Genomic DNA, 27,933 nt, shown 5'->3' with positions numbered 1-27,933 from the left:
GACGTGAGACCGATGCCAAAAAATCCTATAAATACAAAAAATAGAAATAACCCTAGATCAGAAGTTCCGCCGCCGCAAGCCTCTGTAACCACAAAAAACCAATCTAGACCCTGTTTCGACACCCTGCCGAAGGGGGAAATCATCACCGAAGGCCATCTTCATCATCCCGGCGGCCGCCATGATGAGGAGGGAGTAGTCGACCCTCGGGGCTGAGGGTTTGTACCAGTAGCTATATGTTTAATCTCTCTTTCTCTCGTGTTTTTTAGTTGGCACGATCTTGATGTATCGCGGGCTTTGTTAATATAGTTGGATCATACGGTGTTTTCCCCTCTCTATCTTGTTGTGATGAATTGAGTTTTCCCTTTGAGATTTTGTTCTTATTGGATTGAATACTTTTATGGATTCGAGAGCACTTGATGTATGTCTTGCTTTGTATACCCGTGGTGACAATGGGGTATCATATTGATTCACTTGATATATGTTTTGGCATTCAACTCGCAGATTGCCGAGGTGACATTAGGGTAATCTATGCATAGGGGTTGATGCATGTTTTCATCCTACTTTCTCCGGTAGAAATCTTGAGGCACTCTTTGAGGTTCTTTATGTTGGATTGAGTATTATGTATCTGAAATTGTTTGATGCATATCGTATAATCAAATCATGGATACTCGTGGTAACATTGGAGTATCTAGGTGACATTAGAGTTGGTTGATGTGTATCATATGGTGTTATTTTAGTATGAACTCTTGGATAGATCGATCAGAAAGGATAATTTGGTGTTATTTTAGTATGAACTCTTGGATAGATAGATTAGAAACGATAACTTTGAGGTGGTTTCATACCCTACAAACAATTTCCTTATGTTCTCCGCTAGATAAGAACTTTGGAGTGATTCTTCATCGCACGTTGAGGGATGGTAATATGATCCAATTTTATTAGCATTGTTGAGAGATTGCACTAGCGAAAGTATGAACCCTAGGCCTCATTTTCAAGCATTGCAATACCGTTTGTGCTCCATTTTATCGATTGCTACCTTGCTGTTTTTATTGTTCCTATTACAAAAATCAATATCTACTATCATTACTACGCTTGTATCACCATCTCTTTGCCGAACTAGTGCACCTTACAAATTACCATTGCATTTGGTGTGTTGGGGACACAAGAGACTTTTTGTTATTTGGTTGCAGGGTTGTTTGAGAGAGACCATCTTCATCCTACGCCTCCCATGGATTGATAAACCTTAGGTCATCCACTTGAGGGAAAATTGCTACTGTCCTAGAAAACTCCGCGCTTGGAGGCCCAACACGAGTCTACAAGAACAAGTTGTGTAGTAGACATCAAGCTCTTTTCTGGCGCCGTTGCCGGGGAGGTGAGTGCTTGAAGGTATACTTTAGATCTTGCAATCGAATCTTTTAGTTTCTTGTTTTATCACTAGTTTGGTTTATAAAAAGAAAAATACAAAAAATGGAATTGAGGTGGCCTCATATTATTCAGCTTTATCATGTCTTTCTTGAAAATGATAGATCAGAAAATTGTGCTCAATTGATAGAAGAATAATTCAATAAAATGTTTGGAATAAAATCTTTGAATGATGAGCATGGTTGCAATGTTGCTAGTATGAATTCTTGGATATCCATGATGCTAATGATATGCAAAGCCATAAGCTTGGGGATGCTATATTTGATGAAGATGATATTTTTAGTCACCCAAATTTTGATGAGAAAATTTGTTATGATGATAGAATGCCTCTTGTTTATGATGAGTATATTGATGAAGGTTGGTTTGGAAGAGTGTCAACTCTAGAAAGTAATGATCCCACTATTTTGGAGGGTGTTGAATCTTATTCTAATAATTATGAAAGTGGATTTGGAGAGGTCATAACTTTATTTAGTGATGAATCCACTATTTTGGAAGAGGTTTCAATTGATTATGATGAGAAGAAAGTTGCTATCTATGATGATTATTGTGATGACACTTATGATATAAATAATAATGATAGCCATGCAACATGTCATCATCATTTTAATGCTCAAATTGATTATGTAAACCAAGTATCACATGATAGTTATTTTGTTGAGTTTGCTCCCACCACTATTCATGAGAATAAATTTGCTTATGTGGAGAGTAACAAAATTTCTATTCTTATGTATCATGAAATGAATGCTTTATGTGATAGCTACATTGTTGAATTCATCCATGATGCTACTGAAAATTATTATGAGAGAGGGACATATGCTTTTACATATCTCAATAATCTCAATTCGGATGGCTTCCCCCTCGCCCACCGTGCTCCCACCACCACCACCAACTGGCCTTCCTCCGACGGTGGTGGCCTGCCAGGATAGGGCTTGGTCGGAGGTGGTTCGCAGCGGCTCGGCGGACAACATGGTCGCCCCCCAGTTCTAGGCACTGTTGGAGGGACCCATCGGTATGGTGCCAGCGCATGAGGGGCCTGTCGACTGCATGCTGGAGGAGAGGAGTTGGAGCGGGCAGTTGTGGTTTCAGTCACAGGCCCGCGGCCAAGTGTGGACCTTGTTGCGGCTGCGGCGGCGCTTAATGCGGAATTCAACATCGGCCCTCTTGACATGCCCATACGCGCGTTTTACCCAGAGGACTTCTTGGTTCTCTGCAGGAGCAGAGTGATTCAAGATCAGATGGTGGATTGAGGTCGGGCTACGACGGAGAGCGTCTCATTCTGGCTCCAGCCTTGGCTTCGTCAGGCTCGAGCTACAAGCATTGGAATGCCATACCTCATGCAGTCGGCTCTCGTCGGGGTGCCAGCGAATGCTTGGACCCGGCGGGCAGCACAGGAGGTCATGCGGGGGATTGGTCTTGTTGTCAAGGTGGCGGAGAGCACGGCATGACGGCATGACATGTCACGATTTTGAGTTTGGCTATGGACGCACAATCCGGCCCGGATTCCTCCCCGCCGCATTCTGGTCGTGGAAGAGCCGCGCCGCCGGTAGGCTCGCGGGTGGGTGCAGGGCGTGGATGCTCTCTGGTATCCGGTGGAAATCATCAGGGAAGCTCCGCTGTGAGACTCACCATCCCCATGGGCTCCTGGGAGGCGAAACTATAAGCCCCTATCTTTCTCTATGTCCGATTGAGGCTTTGAACCCATAAGTATCCCGTGAGTGTTAGCAATTGTGAAAGACTAGAAGATGGTTGAGTATGTGGACTTGCTATATAAAAGCTCTTACATTGACTCTTTCCAATATTATGATAAATTGCAATTGCTTCAATGACTGAGATCATAGTTTCTTAGTTTTCAATAAAGTTTCTGGTTCATACTTTACCTTGTGAATGAATTGTTACTCTAGCATAAGAAATTATATGACAACATATGTTGCTGTTCTAAAAATGATCATGATGCCCTCATGTCCGTATTCTATTTTATCGATACCTCTATCTCTAAACATGTGGACATATTTATCGATTTCGGCTTTCGCTTGAGGACAAGCGAGGTCTAAGCTTGGGGAGTTGATACGTCCATTTCGCATCATGCTTTTATATTGATGTTTATTGCATTATGGGCTATTATTACACATTATGGTACAATACTTATGCCTTTTCTCTCTTATTTTACAAGAATTACATGAAGAGGGAGAATGCCGACAACTGGAATTCTGGACCGAAAGGAGCAAATATGAGAAACCTATTCTGCACAACTCCAAAAGTCCTGAAAATTTACGGAGAATTATTTTGGAATATATAAAAAATATTGGGCGAAGAAAATACCTGAGGGGGCCCACCAGGTGGCCACAAGCCTAGGGGGCGCGCCCCTAGGGCTTGTGGGCTCCCTGGTAGGTCCCCGGTGTCCATCTTCTGCTATATGAAGGTTTTACCTGGAAAAAATCATAAGGAAGCTTTTGAGACGAAGCGTCGCCGTCTCGAGGCGAAACCTGGGCAGAACCAATCTAGGGCTCCGGCGGAGCTGTTCTGCCGGGGAAACTTTCCTCCCAGAGGGGGAAATCAAAGCCATCATCATCACCAACAATCCTCTCATCGAAAGAGGGTCAATCCCCATCAACATCTTCACTAGCACCATCTCCTCTCAAACCCTAGTTCATCTCTTGTATCCAATCTTTGTCTCAAAACCTCAGATTGGTACCTGTGGGTTGCTAGTAGTGTTGATTACTCCTTGTAGTTGATGCAAGTTGGTTTATTCGGTCTAAAATCATATGTTCAGATCCTTAATGATATTCAATACTCCTCTGATCTTGAACATGGACATGCTTTGTGAGTAGTTACGTTTGTTCCTGAGGACATGGGAGAAGTCTTGTTATAAGTAATCATGTGAATTTGGTATTCGTTCGATATTTTTGATGAGATGTATGTTGTATTTCCTCTAGTGGTGTTATGTGAACGTCGACTACATGACACTTCACCATGATTTGGGCCTAAGGGAAGTGTAGGATCGAAAGTAGGTCTAGAGGGGGGGTGATTAGACTACTTGACCAAATAAAAATCTACCCTTTTCCCAATTTCAAGTGTTGGCAGATTTTAGCAACCAGTACAAGTCAAGCAATCAACCTACACATGCAATTCTAAGAGAGTATTAGCGGAAAGTAAATCATTGCATATGAAGGTAAATGGAAGGGTTTGGAGAAGGCAAACGCAATGTAGACACAGAGATTTTTGGCGTGGTTCTGATAAGTGGTGCTATTGTACATCCACGTTGATGGAGACTTCTACCCACGAAGGGTAACGGTTGCATGAGTCCATGGAGGGCTCCACCCACGAAGGGTCCATGAAGAAGCAACCTTGTCTATCCCACCATGGCCATTCCCCACGAAGAACTTTCCTCACTCGGGTAGATCTCCACGAAGTAGGCAATCTCCTTGCCCTTACAAACTTCTTGGTTCAACTCCACTATCTTGTCGGAGGCTCCCAAGCGACACCTAACCAATCTAGGAGACAGCACTCTCCAAAAGGTAATGGATGGTGTGTTGATGATGAACTCCTTGCTCTTGTGCTTCAAATGATAGTCTCCCAAACACTCAACTCTCTCTCACGGATTTGGCTATGGTGGAAAGATGATTTGGGTGAAAGCAACTTGGGGAAGGCTAGAGATCAAGATTCTTGTGGTTGGATTGGAATGTCTTGGTCTCAACACATGAGTAGGTGGTTCTCTCTCAGAAAATGAGTAGTGGAAGTGTAGGCACGTTCTGATGGCTCTCTCTCAAATGGAGAAGGGGGTGGAGGGGTATATATAGCCTCCACACAAAATCCAACCGTTGCACACGTTTGACCCAACTCGGTCAGACCGAATAGAAGAACTCGGTGAGACCGATTTAGTTCAAAATGTGAATGTTAGGAATCTCGGTGAGCCCGACATGATCAACTCGGTGGGACCGATGTGCTAGGGCTAGGGCGAAACCTCATCTCGGTGAGACCGATTGCATGAACTCGGTGAGACCGATTTCAGCAAAGATCAAACAGAGAGTTGGTCAACCAAACTCGTGTTGGGAAACGTAGTAATTTCAAAAAAATTCCTACGCACACGCAAGATCATGGTGATGCATAGCAACGAGAGGGGAGAGTGTTGTCCACGTACCCTCGTAGAGCGACAGCGGAAGTGTTATCACAACGCGGTTGATGTAGTCGTACGTCTTCACGATCCGACCGATCAAGTACCGAACGTATGGCACCTCCGAGTTCTACACACGTTCAGCTCGATGACGTCCCTCAAACTCCGATCCAGCCGAGTGTTGAGGGAGAGTTTCGTCAGCACGACGGCGTGGTGACGATGATGATGTTCCACCGACGCAGGGCTTCGCCTAAGCTCCGCAACGGTATTATCGAGGTGTAATATGGTGGAGGGGGGCACCGCACACGGCTAAGAGATCTCAAGGATCAATTGTTGTGTCTATGGGGTGCCCCCCTGCCCCCGTATATAAAGGAGCAAGGGAGGAGGAGGCCGGCCCTAGGAGGGGGCGCACCAAGTGTGGAGTCCTACTAGGACTCCCTAGTCCTAGTAGGATTCCACCTCCCATATGGAATAGGAAAAGAGGAAGGGAAAAAGAGAAGGAAGGAAGGGGGGCGCCCTCCTTCCCTAGTCCAATTCGGACCAGACCAAGGGGAGGGGTGCGGCCACCCTTGAGGCCCTTTTCCTTCTTTCCCGTATGGCCCAATAAGGCCCAATACGTATTCCCGTAACTCTCCGGTACTCCGAAAAATACCCGAATCACTCGGAACCTTTCCGAAGTCCGAATATAGTCGTCCAATATATCGATCTTTACGTCTCGGCCATTTCGAGACTCCTCGTCATGCCCCCGATCTCATCCGGGACTCCGAACTCCTTCGGTACATCAAAACTCAATAAAACTGTCATCGTAACGTTAAGCGTGCGGACCCTACGGGTTCGAGAACTATGTAGACATGACCGAGACACGTCTCCGGTCAATAACCAATAGCGGGACCTGGATGCCCATATTGGCTCCCACATATTCTACGAAGATCTTTATCAGTCAGACCGCATAACAACATACGTTGTTCCCTTTGTCATCGGTATGTTACTTGCCCGAGATTCGATCGTCGGTATCTCGATACCTAGTTCAATCTCGTTACCGGCAAGTCTCTTTACTCGTTCCGTAACACATCATCCTGCAACTAACTCATTAGTCACAATGCTTGCAAGGCTTATAGTGATGTGCATTACCGAGTGGGCCCAGAGATACCTCTCCGACAATCGGAGTGACAAATCCTAATCTCGAAATACGCCAACCCAACAAGTACCTTTGGGGACACCTGTAGAGCACCTTTATAATTACCCATTTATGTTGTGACGTTTGGTAGCACACAAAGTGTTCCTCCGATAAACGGGAGTTGCATAATCTCATAGTCATAGGAACATGTATAAGTCATGAAGAAAGCAATAGCAACATACTAAACGATCGAGTGCTAAGCTAACGGAATGGGTCAAGTCAATCACGTCATTCTCCTAATGAGGTGATCTCGTTAATCAAATGACAACTTATGTCTATGGCTAGGAAACATAACCATCTTTGATTAACGAGCTAGTCAAGTAGAGGCATACTAGTGACACTCTGTTTGTCTATATATTCACACATGTATTATGTTTCCGGTTAATACAATTCTAGCATGAATAATAAACATTTATCATGATACAAGGAAATAAATAATACTTTATTATTGCCTCTAGGGCATATTTCCTTCAGTCTCCCACTTGCACTAGAGTCAATAATCTAGTTCACATTGCCATGTGATTTAACACCAATAGTTCACATCACCATGTGATTAACACCCATAGTTCACATCGTCATGTGACCAACACCCAAAGGGTTTACTAGAGTCAATAATCTAGTTCACATTGCTATGTGATTAACACCCAAAGAGTACTAAGGTGTAATCATGTTTTGCTTGTGAGAGAATTTTAGTCAACGGGTCTGTCACATTCAGATCCGTAAGTATTTTGCAAATTTCTATGTCTACAATTCTCTGCATGGAGCTACTCTAGCTAATTGCTCCCACTTTCAATATGTATCTAGACCGAGACTTAGAGTCATCTAGATTAGTGTCAAAACTTGCATCGACGTAACCTTTTACGACGAGCCTTTTGTCACTTCCATAATTGAGAAACATATCCTTATTCCAGTAAGGATAATTTTGACCGCTGTCCAGTGATCTACTCCTAGATCACTATTGTACTCCCTTGCCAAAATCAGTGTAGGGTATACAATAGATCTGGTACACAGCATGGCATACTTTATAGAACCTATGGCCGAGGCATAGGAAATGACTTTCATTCTTTTTCTATCTTCTGCCATGGTCGGGTTTTGAGTCTTACTCAATTTCATACCTTGTAACACAGGCAAGAACTCTTTCTTTGACTGTTGTATTTTGAACTACTTCAAAATCTTGTTAAGGTATGTACTCATTGAAAAAACTTATCAAGCGTCTTGATCTATCTCTATAGATCTTGATGCTCAATATGTAAGCAGCTTCACCGAGGTCTTTCTTTGAAAAACTCCTTTATGCTTTGCAGAATAATTCTACATTATTTCCGATCAACAATATGTCATTCACATATACTTATCAGAAATATTGTAGTGCTCCCACTCACTTTCTTGTAAATACAGGCTTCACCGCAAGTCTGTATACAACTATATGCTTTGATCAATTTATCAAAGCGTATATTCCAACTCCGAGATGCTTGCACCAGTCCATAGATGGATCGCTGGAGCTTGCATATTTTGTTAGCACCTTTAGGATTGACAAAACCTTCTGGTTGCATCATATACAACTCTTCTTTAATAAATCCATTAAGGAATGCAGTTTTGTTTATCCATTTGCCATATTTCATAAAATGCGGCAATTGCTAACATGATTCAGACAGATTTAAGCATAGATACGAGTGAGAAACTCTCATCGTAGTCAACACCTTGAACTTGTCGAAAAACCTTTTTGCGACAATTCTAGCTTTGTTGATAGTAACACTACTATCACTGTTTGTCTTCCTCTTGAAGATCCATTTAATCTCAATGGCTCGCCGATCATTGGGCAAGTCAATCAAAGTCCATACTTTGTTCTCATATATGGATCTCATCTCAGATTTCATGGCCTCAAGCCATTTTGCGGAATCTGGGCTCACCATCGCTTCTTCATAGTTCGTAGGTTTGTCATGGTCTAGTAACATAACCTCCAGAACAGGATTACCGTACCACTCTGGTGCGGATCTTACTCTGGTTGACCTACAAGGTTTAGTAACAACTTGATTTGAAGTTTCATGATCATCATCATTAACTTCCTCACTCATTGGTATAGACGTCACAGGAACCGTTTCTTGTGATGAACTATTTTCCAATAAGGGAGCAGGTACAGTTACCTTATCAAGTTCTACTTTCCTCCCACACACTTCTTTCGAGAGAAACTCCTTCTCTAGAAAGGATCATACTAAGCAACGAATGTCTTGCCTTCGGATCTGTGATAGAAGGTGTACCCAACTGTCTCCTTTGGGTATCCTATGAAGACACATTTCTCCGATTTGGGTTTGAGCTTATCAGGATGAAACTTTTTCACATAAGCATCGCAACCCCAAAATTTTAAGAAACGACAACTTTGGTTTCTTGCCAAACCACAGTTCATAAGGCGTCGTCTCAACGGATTTTGATGGTGCCCTATTTAACGTGAATGCAGCTGTCTCTAATGCATAACCCCCAAAACGATTAGTGGTAAATTGATAAGAGACATCATAGATTGCACTATATCCAATAAAGTACGGTTATGACGTTCGGACACACCATTATGCTGTGGTGTTCCAGGTGGCATGAATTTGTGAAACTATTCCACATTGTTTTAATTGAAGACCAAACTTGTAACTCAAATATTTGTCTCCGCGATCAGATCATAGAAACTTTATTTTCTTGTCACGATGATTTTCCACTTCACTCTGAAATTCTTTGAACTTTTCAAATGTTTCAGACTTGTGTTTCATCAAGTAGATATACCCATATCTGCTCAAATCATCTGTGAAGGTCAGAAAATAATGATACCTGCTATGAGCCTCAATATTCATCGGACCACATATATCTGTATGTATGATTTCCAACAAATCTGTTGCTCTCTCCATAGTTCTGGAGAACAGCGTTTTAGTCATCTTGCCCATGAGGCACGGTTCGCAAGCATCAAGTGATTCATAATCAAGTGATTCCAAAATCCCATCAGTATGGAGTTTCTTCATGCGCTTTACACCAATATGACCTAAACGGCAGTGCCACAAATAAGTTGCACTATCATTATTAACTTTGCATCTTTTGGCTTCAATATTATGAATATGTGTATTACTATGATCGAGATCCAACAAACCATTTTCGTTGGTGTGTATGACCATAGAAGGTTTTATTCATGTAAACAGAACAACAATTGTTCTCTAATATAAATGAATAACCGTATTGCAATAAACATGATCAAATCATATTCATGCTCAACGCAAACACCAAATAACACTTATTTAGTTTCAACACTAATCCCGAAAGTACAGGGAGTGTGCGATGATGATCATATCAATCTTGGAACTACTTCCAACACACATCGTCACCTCGCCTTTTACTAGTCTCTGTTTATTCTGCAACTCCCGTTTTCGAGTTACTACTCTTTAGCAACTGAACCAGTATCAATTACCGAGGGGTTGCTATAAATACTAGTAAAGTACACATCAATAATCTGTATATCAAATATACCTTTGTTCACTTTTACTAGTCTCTGTTTATTCTGCAACTCCCGTTTCGAGTTACTACTCTTAGCAACTGAACCAGTATCAATTACCGAGGGGTTGCTATAAACACTAGTAAAGTACACATCAATAATCTGTATATCAAATATACCTTTGTTCACCTTGCCATCCTTCTTATCCGCCAAATACTTTGGGCAGTTCCGCTTCCAGTGACCAGTTTGCTTGCAGTAGAAGCACTTAGTCTCAGGCTTAGGACCAGACTTAGGCTTCTTCACTTGAGCAGCAACTTGCTTGTCGTTCTTTTTGAAGTTCCCCTTCTTCCCTTTGCCCTTTTCTTGAAACTAGTGGTCTCATCAACCATCAACACTTGAAGTGGTCTCGTCAACCATCAACACTTGATGTTTTTCTTGATTTCTACCTTCGTCGATTTCAGCATCACGAAGAGCTCGGGAATTACTTTCGTCATCCCTTGCATACCATAGTTCATCACGAAGTTCTACTAACTTGGTGATGGTGACTAGAGAATTCTGTCAATCACTATTTTATCTGGAAGATAAACTCCCACTTGATTCAAGCGATTGTAGTACCCAGACAATCTGAGCACATGCTCACTAGTTGAGCGATTCTCCTCCATCTTTTAGCTATAGAACTTGTTGGAGACTTCATATCTCTCAACTCGGGTATTTGCTTGAAATATTAACTTCAACTCCTGGAACATCTCATATGGTCCATGACGTTCAAAACGTCTTTGAAGTCCCGATTCTAAGCCGTTAAGCATGGTGCACTAAAATATCAAGTAGTCATCATATTGAGCTAGCCAAACGTTCATAACGTCTGCATCTGCTCCTGCAATAGGTCTGTCACCTAGCGGTGCATCAAGGACATAATTTTTCTGTGCAGCAATGAGGATAATCCTCAGATCACGGATCCAGTCCGCATCTTTGCTACTAACATCTTTCAACATAATTTTCTCTAGGAACATATCAAAAATAAAACAGGGAAGCAACAACGCGAGCTATTGATCTACAACATAATTTGCAAAATACTATCAGGACTAAGTTCATGATAAATTTAAGTTCAATTAATCATATTATTTAAGAACTCCCACTTAGATAGACATCCCTCTAATCATCTAAGTGATTACGTGATCCAAAGCAACTAAACCATGTCCAATTAACACGTGAGTGGAGTAGTTTCAATGGTGAACATCACTATGTTGATCTTATCTACTATATGATTCACGCTCGACCTTTCGGTCTCTGTGTTCCGAGGCCATATCTGTTATATGCTAGGCTCGTCAAGTTTAACCTGAGTATTCCGCGTGTGCAACTGTTTTGCACCCGTTGTATTTGAACGTAGAGCCTATCACACCCGATTAACACGTGGTGTCTCAGCACGAAGAACTTTTGCAACGGTGCATACTCAGGGAGAACACTTTTATCTTGAAATTTTAGTGAGAGATCATCTTATAATGCTACCGTCAATCAAAGCAAGATAAGATGCATAAAGGATTAACATCACATGCAATCAATATAAGTGATATGATATGGCCATCATCATCTTGTGCTTGTGATCTCCATCTCCGAAGCACCGTGCTCATGATCTCCATCTCCGAAGCACCGTCATGATCACCATCATCACCGGCTCGACACCTTGATCTCCATCATAGTATCGTTGTCGTCTCGCCAACTTATTGCTTTTATGATTATCGCTACCGCTTAGTGATAAAGTAAAACTATTACATGGCGATTGCATCTCATACAATAAAGCGACAACCATATGGCTCCTGCCAGTTGCCGATAACTCGGTTACAAAACATGATCATCTCATACAACACATTATATCACATCATGTCTTGACCATATCACATCACAACATGCCCTGCAAAAACAAGTTAGACGTCCTCTACTTTGTTGTTGCATGTTTTACGTGGCTGCTACGGGCTTAGCAAGAACCGTTCTTACCTACGCATCAAAACCACAACGATAGTTTGTCAAGTTGGTGCTGTTTTAACCTTCGCAAGGACCGGGCGTAGCCACACTCGGTTCAACTAAAGTGAGAGAGACAGACACCCGCTGGTCACCTTTAAGCAACGAGTGCTCCGAACGGTGAAACCAGTCTCGCGTAAGCGTACGCGTAATGTCGGTCCGGGCCGCTTCATCTCACAATACCGCTGAACCAAAGTATGACATGCTGGTAAGCAGTATGACTTATATCGCCCACAACTCACTTGTGTTCTACTCGTGCATAGCATCAACGCATAAAACCAGGCTCGGATGCCACTGTTGGGAAACGTAGTAATTTCAAAAAATTTCCTACGCACACGCACGATCATGGTGATGCATAGCAACGAGAGGGGAGAGTGTTGTCCACGTACCCTCGTAGAGCGACAGCGGAAGCGTTATCACAACGCGGTTGATGTAGTCGTACGTCTTCACGATCCGACCGATCAAGTACCGAACGTACGGCACCTCCGAGTTCTACACACGTTCAGCTCGATGACGCCCTCGAACTCCGATCCAGCCGAGTGTTGAGGGAGAGTTTCGTCAGCACGACGGCGTGGTGACGATGATGATGTTCCACCGACGCAGGGCTTCGCCTAAGCTCCGCAACGGTATTATCGAGGTGTAATATGGTGGAGGGGGGCACCGCACACGGCTAAGAGATCTCAAGGATCAATTGTTGTGTCTATGGGGTGCCCCCTGCCCCCGTATATAAAGGAGCAAGGGAGGAGGAGGCCGGCCCTAGGAGGGGGCGCACCAAGTGTGGAGTCCTACTAGGACTCCCTAGTCCTAGTAGGATTCCACCTCCCATATGGAATAGGAAAAGAGGAAGGGAAAAAGAGAAGGAAGGAAGGGGGGCGCCCCCCTTCCCTAGTCCAATTCGGACCAGACCAAGGGGAGGGGTGCGGCCACCCTTGAGGCCCTTTTCCTTCTTTCCCGTATGGCCCAATAAGGCCCAATACGTATTCCCGTAACTCTCCGGTACTCCGAAAAATACCCGAATCACTCGGAACCTTTCCGAAGTCCGAATATAGTCGTCCAATATATCGATCTTTACGTCTCGGCCATTTCGAGACTCCTCGTCATGCCCCTGATCTCATCCGGGACTCCGAACTCCTTCGGTACATCAAAACTCAATAAAACTATCATCGTAACGTTAAGCGTGCGGACCCTACGGGTTCGAGAACTATGTAGACATGACCGAGACACGTCTCCGGTCAATAACCAATAGCGGGACCTGGATGCCCATATTGGCTCCCACATATTCTACGAAGATCTTTATCAGTCAGACCGCATAACAACATACGTTGTTCCCTTTGTCATCGGTATGTTACTTGCCCGAGATTCGATCGTCGGTATCTCGATACCTAGTTCAATCTCGTTACCGGCAAGTCTCTTTACTCGTTCCGTAACACATCATCCTGCAACTAACTCATTAGTCACAATGCTTGCAAGGCTTATAGTGATGTGCATTACCGAGTGGGCCCAGAGATACCTCTCCGACAATCGGAGTGACAAATCCTAATCTCGAAATACGCCAACCCAACAAGTACCTTTGGAGACACCTGTAGAGCACCTTTATAATCACCCATTTATGTTGTGACGTTTGGTAGCACACAAAGTGTTCCTCCGATAAACGGGAGTTGCATAATCTCATAGTCATAGGAACATGTATAAGTCATGAAGAAAGCAATAGCAACATACTAAACGATCGAGTGCTAAGCTAACGGAATGGGTCAAGTCAATCACGTCATTCTCCTAATGAGGTGATCTCGTTAATCAAATGACAACTTATGTCTATGGCTAGGAAACATAACCATCTTTGATTAACGAGCTAGTCAAGTAGATGCATACTAGTGACACTCTGTTTGTCTATATATTCACACATGTATTATGTTTCCGGTTAATACAATTCTAGCATGAATAATAAACATTTATCATGATACAAGGAAATAAATAATACTTTATTATTGCCTCTAGGGCATATTTCCTTCAACTCGGTGGGACCAATTGCACATTTCGGTGAGACCGAAATAATTACAACAGGCAACAGAGAGTTTGCAGGGCCATCTCGGTGAGACCGAATTGTCTAGGGTTTCTAGCAGTGGCTAGGTCAAATGAACTCGGTGGTGCCGGATAGATCAAATCGGCGGGGCCAATTTTGACTTAGAGTTTTGGACAAATGTGGAGATGAGAAAGTGGCTGAGGGTTTTGGAGCAATATCACTAAGAACTTTGAGCAAGTAGACCTTTAAGCAACACCTCATCCCCTTTTAATAGTATTGGCTTTCCTATGGACTCAATGTGATATTGGATCACTAAAATGGAAATGAAGAGTCTTGAGCTTTAGCCAATCTTTGTCCTTAGCATTTTGAGGGGTCCACATCTCTAGTCCATGCCATGCCAATCATTGAACTTTATGAAATATTTAACTTGAATGGATATTAGTTCAATGAGCTATATGTTGTTATGAATTACCAAAACCACCCGGGGATTAGTTGCACTTTCAGGAAGGCATTGGGAAGTAATTAGTAGATGATGGGTTGCTAGAGTGACAAAAGCTTAAACCCTAGTTTATGTGTTGCTTCGTAAGGGGCTGATTTGGATCCACATGTTTCATGCTATGGTTAGATTTATCTTAATTCTTCTTTCGTAGTTGCGGATGCTTGCGAGAGGGGTTAATCGTAAGTGGGAGGCTTGTCCAAGTAAGGACATCACCCAAGCACCAGTCCACCCACATATCAAATTATCAAAGTAACGAACGCGAATCATATGAGCATGATGAAAACTAACTTGACAATAATTCCCATGTGTCCTCTAGAGCGCTTTGCTTTATATAAGAGTTCATCCAGGCTTATCCTTTGCTACAAAAGGGATTGGGCCACCTTGACGCACCTTTGTTACAGTTGTTACTTGTTACCTGTTACGAATTATCTTATCACACAACTATCTATTACCGATAATTTCAGTGCTTGCAGAAAATACCTTGTTGAAAACCGCTTGTCATTTCCTTCTGCTCCTCATTGGGTTCGACACTCTTACTTATCAAAAGGGCTACGATAGACCCCCTATACTTGTGGGTCATTGTCGGTGTCAAAACCGGCAGATCTCGGGTAGCGGGTCCTAAACTGTGTGTCTAAGGATCGATAGTAACAAGGGACGATGGGGACACGATGTTTACCCAGGTTTGGGCCCTCTTAAAGGAGGTAAAACCCTATGTCCTGCTTGATTATATTCAATGAGTATAGGGGTTACAAGAGTTGATCTACCTCGAGATCGTAATGGCTAAACCCTAGCTGTCTAGCCTATGAATATTCTGATAGCCTCTATGGACTAACCCCTCCGATTTATATACACACCAAAGGGGCCTAGGGTTGTATAGAGTCAGTTTGTGGGGGAAGGAAATAACATATCCGTACACCAAACTTGCCATTCACACATATGGGAGTCCTACCCGGACACGGGGGAAAGTCTTCTTGCTTTTATCTTCACGGCCCATCAGTCCGGCCCATATCAAATAGTCCGGACACCCGAGGACCCCCTAATCCAGGACTCCCTCAGTAGCCCCTGAACCAGTCTTCGATGATGATGTGTTCGGCACACGGATTGTCTTCGACATTGCAAGGCGGGTTCCCTCTCCTGAATATTTTAGGATAACTCCCTGCACAAAGGAACTGTATCCGGCTCTGCAAAATTAATGCAACCCTTAGCCACGAAGGTAGGATGTCAAAATAAAATGGTGTCTTTTACTGAAAACTTTTTCGGCGAAGCGTCACTTGGCTCTTTAACATTTTGAACTGTTTTTCACACCTCCCATTTCGTGTTTCGAGGCTTAGCCTCCATTGGCACGTCTTGTCAAAACAGAGATCGTGCCCGCCCATTGCGGGATTCTCATCAATACGGTTTTGGGTAACCCAACCGTGCCTTTCGCACGATCTCTTTGGGAACAAGCGAGTTTTAAGGCTTGAGAGGGGGGGGGGGCATTTGGTATTTCACCGCCTATAAGAGGATAAAGATCCCTTATTTTTTTCCCACACCTTCTTCTTGCTCCTACCTTCCCATCTCTGAGCTCTAGCGCCCGAAACTTCAATCTTTCCCACCGCCACCACCCTTCCCAGCCATGGTTGGATCCGGTTCCAAGGGCAAGTGGGAGGCCTCCTCTGTCACCGCGAAGGACATCATGGAGCTCCGGAGCACGGGATATCTGTCTGCGGATATCGTGCACAGGCTCCCTGACAAGTATCAGGTCATCCCCACTCCGGAGCCCGGTGAGAGGGTCGTATTCATTCCCCATTTCCTCCGAGGGCTAGGGTTCCCCTCCACCCTTTTGTCCGCGGCCTCATGTTCTATTATGGGCTAGATTTCCATGATCTAGCCCCAAATTCCTTCCTCCACATATCGGCGTTCATCGTCGTGTGTGAGGCTCTTCTCCGCATCCCCCCACACTTTGGCCTATGGCTCAAGGTCTTCAATCTGAAGCTGAAGGTGGTCGATGGTCAGCATGCGGACTACGGCGGGGCTATGGTAAGCAAGCTCCCCAACGCTGTCTGGCCCAAAGGGGCATTTGTTGAAACTGTCAAGGTGCGGCAGCAAGAGTGGTTCTACATCACCGAACCCCGCGACGCCAAGTGGGCGGCCACACCTGACTTCAGATCCGGACCCCCCTCGAGACTCACCTCATGGACCGCCAAGGGCCTTGATTGGGGGTCCCAACTGGAGGTGATGATGCTGCAGAAGCGCATCTCCAACATGCTGGGCAAAAACACTGGTCTCACAAATGTGATTCAAGTGATGATCTTCCGCCGTGTCCTTACCTGCCAACTCCGGGCCTCCCCCATGTGGGAGTTCAATCCGGAAGAACCATGGACCCTGAAGCGCTTCTTCGGCACAAAGATATATGGAAGCAGCTCTTCAAGGCCCAGAAGAGTTGGCCGATGAAGACAGAGGACATCGGGCTCGACACTGAGAACCCGGCCTCAGCGGTAAGCATAACCCTTCCGAATACTTATTCGGCCAACACTTCAGATGTGATGAAGATTATATTATCCCCTTTTCCGCACAGAGCTGGACGGCAAAGGCGGAGCGGATCAACTATCCGGCGCCACTGCCGGAGAACCCGCCCACCCTCTAGCTAACGGAGATGCTGGTCCAGACGCTGTATCAGGCACCGGAGAAGAAGGCCAAGAAGAAGAAGAGCAAGGAGGCCACGAGCGGCCCCCACCACAAAGGTCCTTCAGACGCAGTGTCCGGAGAGACCGAAGCCCTCTCCTCCCACGAGGGAGACGAGGAAGAAGAGGAGGAGGAGGTGGAAACTGAATCCCCTCGTAAGGGGAGGAAGAAGAAGAGGGTGGCCTCCGAAGACTCGGAGGGAGAGGCGCCCAAGAGAGGAAAGGTGATCCTCCAGGACAGTTCGGACTCATATGCCGAACTAGTCCCCAAAAGACCTCCCAGGGCGAAGCCCCTGGCCGAATCGTAAGTATTCAAATACTCACTATTTATCTTCGGTCTTCCCCTTTCCATTATATAAGTTATTTTTCTATGTGCCTTTCAGCCCTCCCCGCGAGCTCCCGGACACTCCATTATTGGAGGGGAACTCTCTGCCGCCCGAGATGGCAGAGAGCGAGACGCCGCCACGAGCCCCCTCGCCTATCACCATGGAGGACACCGAGGTGTCGTCCCGAAGGACCTCTCCTAACCGAGGGGGGGCGAGCAAGGCCGTCGAGAAGGCGCCCGAGGTTAATACCTCAGTCGCCAAAGAGTTAGGGGAGGCGGCCCCTATGACCACCGACGGCGGGGATCCCCAACAATACGACCCCCAGCTGAACACCATTCCGGAGACCAACGCGGCTCCGGGATCGGAAAAGCAACCCCCTTTGAAAGAGGGGGGAGGAGCATCAGCTCCATCGGCGGCCTCCACTAATCTGGAGGCACCCAACGCTCTGGAGGACCTGCAACGTGCTTCCATCATGGAGGAGCATCGCACCCTAATGGGTGCGGTAGTGGAGAAGGTTCAATCTGCTAAGAGTGGACTAAATGAAGCCTTCCACAACCTACTGACAGGCTTTGAGGTATGCGACGTAATGTTTGAAAAACTTTTCATATAGAGGAATATACCTGTGTACAGACCGTAGCCCCTGAGGCTCTGTCCGGTTTGAAAGAAACCGGACAGAGGGTCCACATAGTATTCAGGAGAGTAACATGTTGTGCTGCTATTGTGACATGCTTCCCTGTTGGTGGCAACCGCCCAGGCCGCAGAAGTTTCCGAACTTAATCGGAAGCTTTAGGTGGCTGATGATGAAATCGACCGCATTAATAAGCGGTTCGAAGAAACACAAGGTATGCGTATAGTGGTTAAAAAGGGAATTCATTTTTATATTAGAAGTACTATATATATTCAGAGGTTTAACTCATGGAATGCTTTGATGATGATCACAGCGGGCGCAGCCGAGGTTGAGGCCCTCAAAGGTGCCCTCGCCCAAGCCAAGAAAAGGGCGGAGGCGAATAAGGCAGCCGCTGATAAAGCGGCTGCTGAACTGGAGGCCGAGCAGGTCGCCAGCCATCATCATGAAGCTTGGGTGGCCGAAGTCGAGCAAGAGCTGCAGGATGCCATCCTCAAGTGTGAGACTTTGGAGGAGAAGACTTCGGCCCAGTCCTCTGAGCTTGCCAAGGCTCTTCGCGATGCCAAAGAGGTGCGGAGCGAGTCCCAAAGCGCTCGCAAAGAGATCCAACAAGCGAGGCAGATAGCGGCTGGTAAGGCCTTTCTTTTGCAAAGTATCTTTGGGGGTTAGAGGTACGCTTTGCTCACACAAGTGTGGAGTTCTCCAGGCGCGTTTGCGGATCTTCCGAAGAGTGGCGCCGATGCCACACAGTTCTTCCGAGCCCATGAGGGGAACCCGACAAAGAAGCTATTCTGGTCGCAATATCTTGCGCTGGAACACCCGCCTCTTCTGAACGACCAGCTGAAGCAGCTGACGGAGTTTCATAGGGTGGCTGGCCTGGCCATGAAGGACTTAATAGTCAACTTTGGCTGGCCGAGCCTATTCCTAGCAGCTACTTCGGCCTGGTTAAGAGGCTTGTCGATGCGCGGCCATGGATTGAAGCTATAAAGGGTGCTCGAATGGCCTTCGCCCGCGTCAAGATGCAATGTGCAAAGATGAAGGCCACCGAAGTAGCAACCGCAGGCCCACCCCGAAGGCAAAGTTCATCGGAAGCCGGAGAGGTACTTCGGCGACGTCCTAGAAGGGGTCTGAATAGTAGAGGGCCAGTGTTCTAAGGATGTAATATTTGATTAAGTGTGTTCGGGTTGTAGAAACTATGTGATGAACCCATGCTGTGATATATTTATGCTTGCGCCTTTTGTTTCAAGCAATATTTCCTCCTGTGTGGCCATTTATTGTTATATTTCTGAAAGTTGCCAGTCCTCGGCTTCAGCCCCCATGTAGATGCTAGAGGGGTGTTCGGCATAACGCATGACCGCACTTTATCCAACGTCTTGGTCCGTAAAGGGGGTGTCCGTGAGGCGAACTAGGCAATCAGGCTATGCGGCTTTATTACTTTCACTTAGCCATAGGAGTTTGACTGTGGAGCTAAGTACTAGCCCCTGGTGCGTGTGCGGCTATCCGGACTATGGTGCCTTTTCCACGCGGCCGGACAAAGACCAGCCCCTCATATAACACGGGGTGAATCGCTAACGATATGTAGTATAATACTAAGTCAACGAATTGCCGACCAGCTCTCGCCTATCATGACAGTTAGTTTTCGGCTTTCTCTACTGAGGTACTTGACCTGACGAACCGGAAATACAATCGCAGTAGTTCTCCCTTTACTACCTTAGCCGAACGAGCGGAACGTAAGGTGGTAAACACAGGAGCCGGGCAACCCAACTATGGACCAAAGACATGATTCGGAGCCAATGCATATAATGCAATATCCGGGACGCGAAGAGTTCACTATAGGTGTCCGGACTTTGAGGTGTGAAGGGTCGAATACAGCCCCCGGTGTGAAGGCCGGACTAAAGCACTTGTGGCGGTCTAGAACAGGGAGGGAATACAGATGATACAATGAAAATAAAGTGAAGTCCAAACAAAAGTGGAGGTCAACTGTTTCCTTTATACCTTGTTAATACTTTGAACCGTGTTTTTACAGAGAATGCCATGAATATCGAGGCCATTTTACATGTCGAGAGTTTACACAAGGGAAAGTTTTACACATGGCCTAAAATTAGTGGTTTGAAGATCCCAATGGTGCCCTGCCGCATGTCTGCGTCGTTTCTCCTTGGTGAAAAATCCTTTGAGAGGAGAAATCTATGGTCGTCTGCAAGAAAGAAGGACCTAGAAAAGAGCCCTTGGACAATCGAATAGTAGGAAGGTTTTAATGAACCTGTCGTGGGAAAATATTAAGGTTCGAATAGGGTCAAGCCTTACTATAGACCTTTTCTGCAGTGTGCCTCCGGCGCTGCACAAGGTATTTTAAGTGCGTAATTATGTACGTGCGGTACGTGTGCCACAACCTCATGGGGCGATCGGCGGAGGCTGAACTGTTATCGGAGCTCCGGATCCGCCGAGCTATCGCTCTGTAATGTGGACCAGACTCACTTAGCGGTGTCATGGGTTTTGGTGGCCGATGAGCTATTCGGCTTAATGAGGCCGACTTGTACCTTGGCTGCTAGGGTCGCAGTGTGCTCCTCGGTACGAAGGGAGCGCTCCATATTTCCATTTACTGTGATGACGCTGCGTGGTCCGGGCATTTTGAGCTTCAAATAAGCATAGTCACTACAAAAAAATACACTTCCGTGATGATACGTGTTCGTCACAGTAGGTCATGTTTTCTGTCATGCATGTACATCCATGACGATTTTATGACAGAATCAAGATAGTCATACCTGTGCTGTCATAGAAGTGTTCCATGACATTACCGAAATTATCATCACGGAAGTGTCCACTTCCATGACGATAAATCGTGCGTCATAGAAGTGGTTTCATCAAGGGTGACTGACACGTGGCATCCACCGTAACGGGTCGCCGTTTTGCTATCGGGTTCCGGTTTGGATCTGATAACCCGTTAACAGCCTGGACCAATGGCGATTTTCCACGTGTAAAATTCTCATTCGTCGACGAACAAAGTGTCGGCTCAGCGTTGGGACAGATGTCAACCGTCCATTTGACAAGAATCGCCACTGAAACGTTGACACGTGGGATTGCCCAATAGAGGCCCATATAGGTCTAAAAGCCGACCCAGGAACAGGCCCACAAGATTTTGTCAGATCTAATGGGCCGGCCCGTTAACAGCCTAACATTTTCTGGACCAAATTATAGCCCACATCAGATACAGGCCATTAAATGACTGCAATATTCTGGGCCAGTTTACGTCCCATATCAGATCCGGCCCGTTAACAACCTACAATAGTTTGGGCCAAATTACGGTCCACACCTGATCCGACCCGTTAACTGACTTTTATTTCTTGGGCCAAATTATGGCCCATAACAGATACGATCCTTTTAACAGCTACTGTGCCATTGGGTCCATTGGCGGCCTGATTTGCTCTTCGGCCTCTTAATGGCCCGTTTAACAGTTCGACCCGATATTAGTTTCAGCCTATTAGCGACCCTGTCTACATATGAGCCTCTTTCGGCCCGGTTTCACTTTCGGCCATTTAAAGGCCCGAGTTGCACCTGGGCCTAATTATGGTTCGTAGTTACTTTCGGCCTCTTAACGACCCGTAGTCTTCGCGGATATATTCTAGCCCAAACTGCCTATCGGCCCGTTAAAGGCCCTTGAGAGTGTTGGGCCTAATTTAGGCCCGTTATACATCCGGCCTGCTTCCCGCCCGTCATGTAATTGGGTCAGCCAAGGCCCAAAAACATTTCACCCTGTTAATGGCCCGCCACCCCAATGGGCCAATAATGGGCCGATTTATATTACAGCACGCTGTCGACCCGTGATTTGTTCGCCACAATTAGGGCTGAATATAGTTCTCAATCTGTTAAAAGCCTATTTAATTTTCGGGCCCAATTAAGGCAAGCGGTTTACTCGACCTTTTAAAGGCCCGAAACTAATAGTGGGCCAGATTAAGACTAGACCTAACTAATGGCTCAAGATGATTGTAGGCCCATGGATTGGCCCGTACTAGCGATTGTCGACAGGTCAGTTTTAGTACAAAAATTATTATTTTATAAACCTAACCTATTGGCTCATTGCACACCAATCGAAGCTTACGACCTTTTCTCAGAGCGACGACAGCAGAAACAATAAATAAATTACAACATCATGACGAAGAATAAACCTAGACTATACAACAAAGAAATTGCATCATATTACATCCCCTAGGCATCAAAGTTCACCGCCAGTGATAATAAAGGGCAACCAGATAGCAGATTACATAAATGGGCAGGTCGCCACCAGTGGAAGTTAACAGGCCGACAAAATAATAGACAGAACTGAGAACACTTCAACACAGTTCAAGAAAGGTTAGCCCGGCCAAGGAGCTGCAGCGCAAGTAGCTTAGCAACCTGATGAGACTGTGCTTCTTTGGCACTCATATCCACCAACTTAAGCTGCATAGCATCAATAAACGTCCTGTACATACGGTTAATCTTACATAGAGATTGGAGTTCCAGTCGGATTTGAGCGGAAGCATGTATTTCTACTTGAATTTCAGACTGAAGAAGTCGAACAGATTCAGGCGATGACTTCATCGAGCTTGTGTCACTGAGTAAGTTTGACACTACATCAAGATGTGACTTCGTGGTTGTATCCCTACCCTCAAGATGTGTTGCCTTCTCCTCTGGAATATGTGTTAGAGGGACAAACAATGGGTTCGTCTCACTATCATTGTGGCAGGTCTTCCTAGCAGCAGTGCTGTCACCCTAAAAGAAAAGCAAGTAGGTAGATAACAGGTTTTGCACGTATAAGCATCAACGCTGTCAATTCATGTCATTTCTTTGTCAGAAAAAAAGACACGGTTTAAAATAGCATTAACATAATAGACATTGTTCATAGTTAAGACGGTAGGAAATGGCATTGTGCAGGAGCGGCCAGCTTCACCAGACCACTGGATTACAGATCAAGAACACAAGCATAGATGTAGTTCTAAACAATGTATAAGCATGAATGGTAGGTGTACTGTCAATTTATACCATTTCAGATTGGTAAATAAAGAGACACGATTTAAATAACATTAATATAATATGGCATTGTTCATAGTTGAGACATAGCAGGATATGACAATGTGTTGTTGTTGGTAGTTTCACCACACCACTGGATTACAGATCAAGAACACAAGCATACACATAGTGCTAAAGAAGATAACTTGCTATGTTTAGTTTAATTTACATGGTACGAATAAGGAACTAAGTTGTACAACTGAAGACTGAAATTGAGAAGGACAAACTTATGTTTATGTACTTCTACTTTATAAACTTTGAACAAGCAATTTGATGCAGACAACAAAAATAAACAGCATTTGAACTCATAGCTATCCAAATATACACAACAAAGTTTGAAGGCTCGAGGATGACAAACTTACATTAGTAGTGAAGACAGGCTCTATAAAGGCCTTGTCCATATTGATGGGGTGCAATTCAAGAAGTTTACCGCACACTCTTCTTCAAGAGTACTGCCTTTATTCTACATTTTGTTAAGAGTAAATATAGATGTGAAAATATAGGAACAAATGGCGATTATTTAACTTAAGATGCAGAGTACAAATGTAAATACAACATACATGCAGAAGGCACTGACAAGAGCAATGCGGAGCTAAACTTCTTCAGTAACATTGGTTTTATTCAATATTTTGGCAAGAGTAAATGTAGATCTCATGTGTAGAAAAATGGAGGACAAGGGTAAATAAGCTGCAAAGTGTACATGAAGAACTAGCTGACAAATATAAGTATAGTGATGAAGGACAACATATACTTACAAGAACAATGCATAAATAAATTTCTTCATAAGCATTGGGTTTATTCTACATTAATTTAAGCATTAATATAGATCTGATAATTTGGAGCGAACAGTGGATAAGCAAGCTATAATGCACAATGATGTCACATAATCCACCATGTATGAATGTAAGGACAACGATAGGACAATAGGTACTCACAAGAGCAAAGCAGCGACCAACATAGTTGCGATATCCTAGGTTTTGCGGCGCTGGTTCTATCGCCAATATACATCGGGTGCTATGTGATTTCTCCGGTAGCACCACCTTTTTCAAGGACTTTGCTTGTACTCCTTCAGGTTCTGCAACCACCCTCTTCCTTTTGGATGTCTGAAACACAAGAACAACATTTGAATGGAGAAATATGGTATGACGACAAATGGAATAGGTGTTGATAATGGATGGGCATGGCATCTTCAGATATATCATGAGTAAACTAAGCAGATGGTGGTGCAATGAAGCAAAAGAAATGCAAGACACCTTATGCAAGATATGTGCAACCAATAAAACCTTGCCAAATTAGAACAAACACCTTATTGGGTGAATAGGATAGCCCATCTGCCTTTGACTCCTTGAGCTCAGAATAGTCATTAGGATCATATTCTGAATACGAATCTATAGGTCGAGAGCATGTGGGTTTCATTGCGTCCACAATGGACCTCAATCCCTTGATGCCAAGTTTGTTACCCATTGAACTGTTCCGCAATATTCTTCTGATGTGCGCATTCTTATATTCATTGTGATTACGTACAATATCTGTAAAGCATGAAAACACAAATAGTAGTGAGATTATCTATGTAATGCAGAGGATATTGTAATATAATAGAGGCTCCCTATAAACCCTTGTGTGCTATCACTAGATTCTGATGAGAGAGCCCATGTGTGATGTAATATGGTGAGTAGATTAATATAATCTGGCACAACTATACAAAAAATAGGCTCCCTGTTGGGAGCCCCAGATGTAAGGATAGTTGGCAGATGATAGGTTCATAATATACCGTATAGAAAGTTTATTGCCAAACCATGATAACGAGAGCGCAGAGCCAGTAGGCAGATCATAGTGTAGATAATAGGGGTACACCATAACCACCATAAATAAATCGGGAAAGCGGAACTGGCTGGGAAACACAGGGTTTTTGAAGGAAATATGCCCTAGAGGCAATAATAAAGTTGTTATTTATATTTCCTTATGTCATGATAAATGTTTATTATTCATGCTAGAATTGTATTAACCGGAAACTTAGTACATGTGTGAATACACAGACAAACAGAGTGTCACTAGTATGCCTCTAATTGACTAGCTCGTTAATCAAAGATGGTAAAGTTTCCTGGCCATATACATGAGTTGTCATTTGATGAATGGGATCACATCATTAGAGAATGATGTGATTGACAAGACCCATCCGTTAGCTTAGCACTATGATCGTTTAGTTTATTGTATTGCTTTCTTCATGACTTATACATGTTCCTATGACTATGAGATTATGCAACTCCCGAATACTGGAGGAACATTTAGTGTGCTATCAAACGTCACAACGTAACTGGGTGATTATAAAGATGCTCTACAGGTGTCTCCGATGGTGTTTGTTGAGTTGGCATAGATCAAGATTAGGATTTGTCACTCCGTGTATCGGAGAGGTATCTCTGGGCCCTCTCGGTAATGCACATCACTATAAGCCTTGCAAGCAACGTGGCTAATGAGTTAGTTGCGGGATGATGTATTATGGAACGAGTAAAGAGACTTGCCAGTAACGAGATTGAACTAGGTATAAGGATACCGACGATCGAATCCCGGGCAAGTAACATACCGATGACAAAGGGAACAACGTATGTTGTTATGCGGTTTGACCAATAAATATCTTCGTAGAATATGTAGGAGCCAATATGAGCATCCAGGTTCCGCTATTGGTTATTGACAGGAGATGTGTCTCGGTCATGTCTACATAGTTCTCGAACCCATAGGGTCCACACGCTTAACGTTCGATGACGATTAGTATTATGAGTTTATGTGATTTGATGTACTGAAGGTTGTTCGGAGTCCTGGATGAGATCACGGACATGACGAGGAATCTCGAAATGGTTGAGACATAAATATTGATATATTGGACCATGTTATTCGGACACCGGAAGTGTTCCGCAGAGTTTCGGGTAAAACCGGAGTGCCGGAGGGGTAACCGGAACCCCCCGGGGGAACTAATGGGCCACCATGGGCTTAGTGGAGAGAGAGGAGGGCAGCCAGGGCAGGCCGCGCATGCCCTTGCAGTCCGAATTGGACAAGGGAAGGGGGGCGGCGCCCCCCTTTCCTTCTCCCTCTCTCCCTCTCCTTCCTTCCCCCTTCCCTTCTTGGTGGAATCCTACTAGGACTTGGAGTCCTAGTAGGACTCCCCTCCTTGGGCGCGCCCCCTAGGGCCGGCCGGCCTCCTTCTCCCCTCCTTTATATACGAGGGAGGGGGCACCCCATAGACACACAAGTTGATCTTTTAGCCGTGTGCGGTGCCCCCCTCCACAGAAATAGACCTCAGTCATATCGTCGTAGTGCTCAGGCGAAGCCCTGCGCTGGTAACTTCATCATCACCATCGCCACGCCGTCGTGCTGATGGAACTCTCCCTCAGCCTCAACTAGATCAAGAGTATGAGGGACGTCATCGAGCTATACGTGTGCTGAACACGGAGGTGCCGTACGTTCAGTGCTAGGATCGGTCGGATCGTGAAGACGTACGAATACATCAACCGCGTTGATATAACGCTTCCGCTTTCGGTCTACGAGGGTACGTGGACACACTCTCCCCGCTCGTTGCTATGCATCACCTAGATTGATCTTGCGTGATCGTAGGATTTTTTTTGAAATTACTGCGTTCCCCAAGAGTGGCATCCGAGCCAGGTCTATGCGTAGATGTTATATGCACGAGTAGAACACAAAGAGTTGTGGGCGATAATAGTCATATTGTTTACCAGCATGTCATACTTTGATTCGGCGGTATTGTTGGATGAAGCGGCCCAGACCGACATTACATGACCGCGTTCATGAGACTGGTTCTACCGCCGTGCTTCGCACATAGGTGGCTAGTGGGTGCCTGTTTCTCCAACTTTAGTTGAATCGAGTGTCACTATGCCTGGTCCTTGTTGAAGGTTAAAACATCACACTTGACGAAAAATCGTTGTGGTTTGGATGCGTAGGTAAGAACGGTTCTTGCTAAGCCCGTAGCAGCCATGTAAAACTTGCAACAAAAAAGTAGAGGACGTCTAACTTGTTTTTGCAGGGCATGTTGTGATGTGATATGGTCAAGACGTGATGATATATAAATTGTTGTATGAGATGATCATGTTTTGTAGAAGTTATCGGCAACTGGCAGGAGCCTTATGGTTGTCGCTTTATTGTATGAAATGCAATTTCCATGTAATTGCTTTACTTTATCACTAAGCGGTAGCGATAGTCGTAGAAGCAATAGTTGGCGAGACGACAACGACGCTCCGATGGAGATCACGGTGTCAAGCCGGTGACGCTGGTTATCATGAGAGGGAGATCAAAGGCACAAGATGATGATGTCCATATTATAGCACTTATATTGATTGCATGTGATGTTTATCCTTTATGCATCTTATTTTGCTTAGTTCGGCGGTAGCGTTATAAGATGATCTCTCACTAAATTTCAAGGTACAAGTGTTCTCCCTGAGTATGCACCGTTGCTACAGTTCGTCATGCCGAGACACCACGTGATGATCGGGTGTGATAAGCTCTACGTTCACATACAATGGATGCAAGCCAGTTTTGCACACGCAGAATACTCGGGTTAAACTTGA

The sequence above is a fragment of the Triticum aestivum genome, chromosome 3D (assembly GCF_018294505.1).
Source record: "Triticum aestivum cultivar Chinese Spring chromosome 3D, IWGSC CS RefSeq v2.1, whole genome shotgun sequence".
Classification (NCBI taxonomy): Eukaryota; Viridiplantae; Streptophyta; class Magnoliopsida; order Poales; family Poaceae; genus Triticum; species Triticum aestivum.
This window is presented reverse-complemented; position numbering follows the sequence as displayed.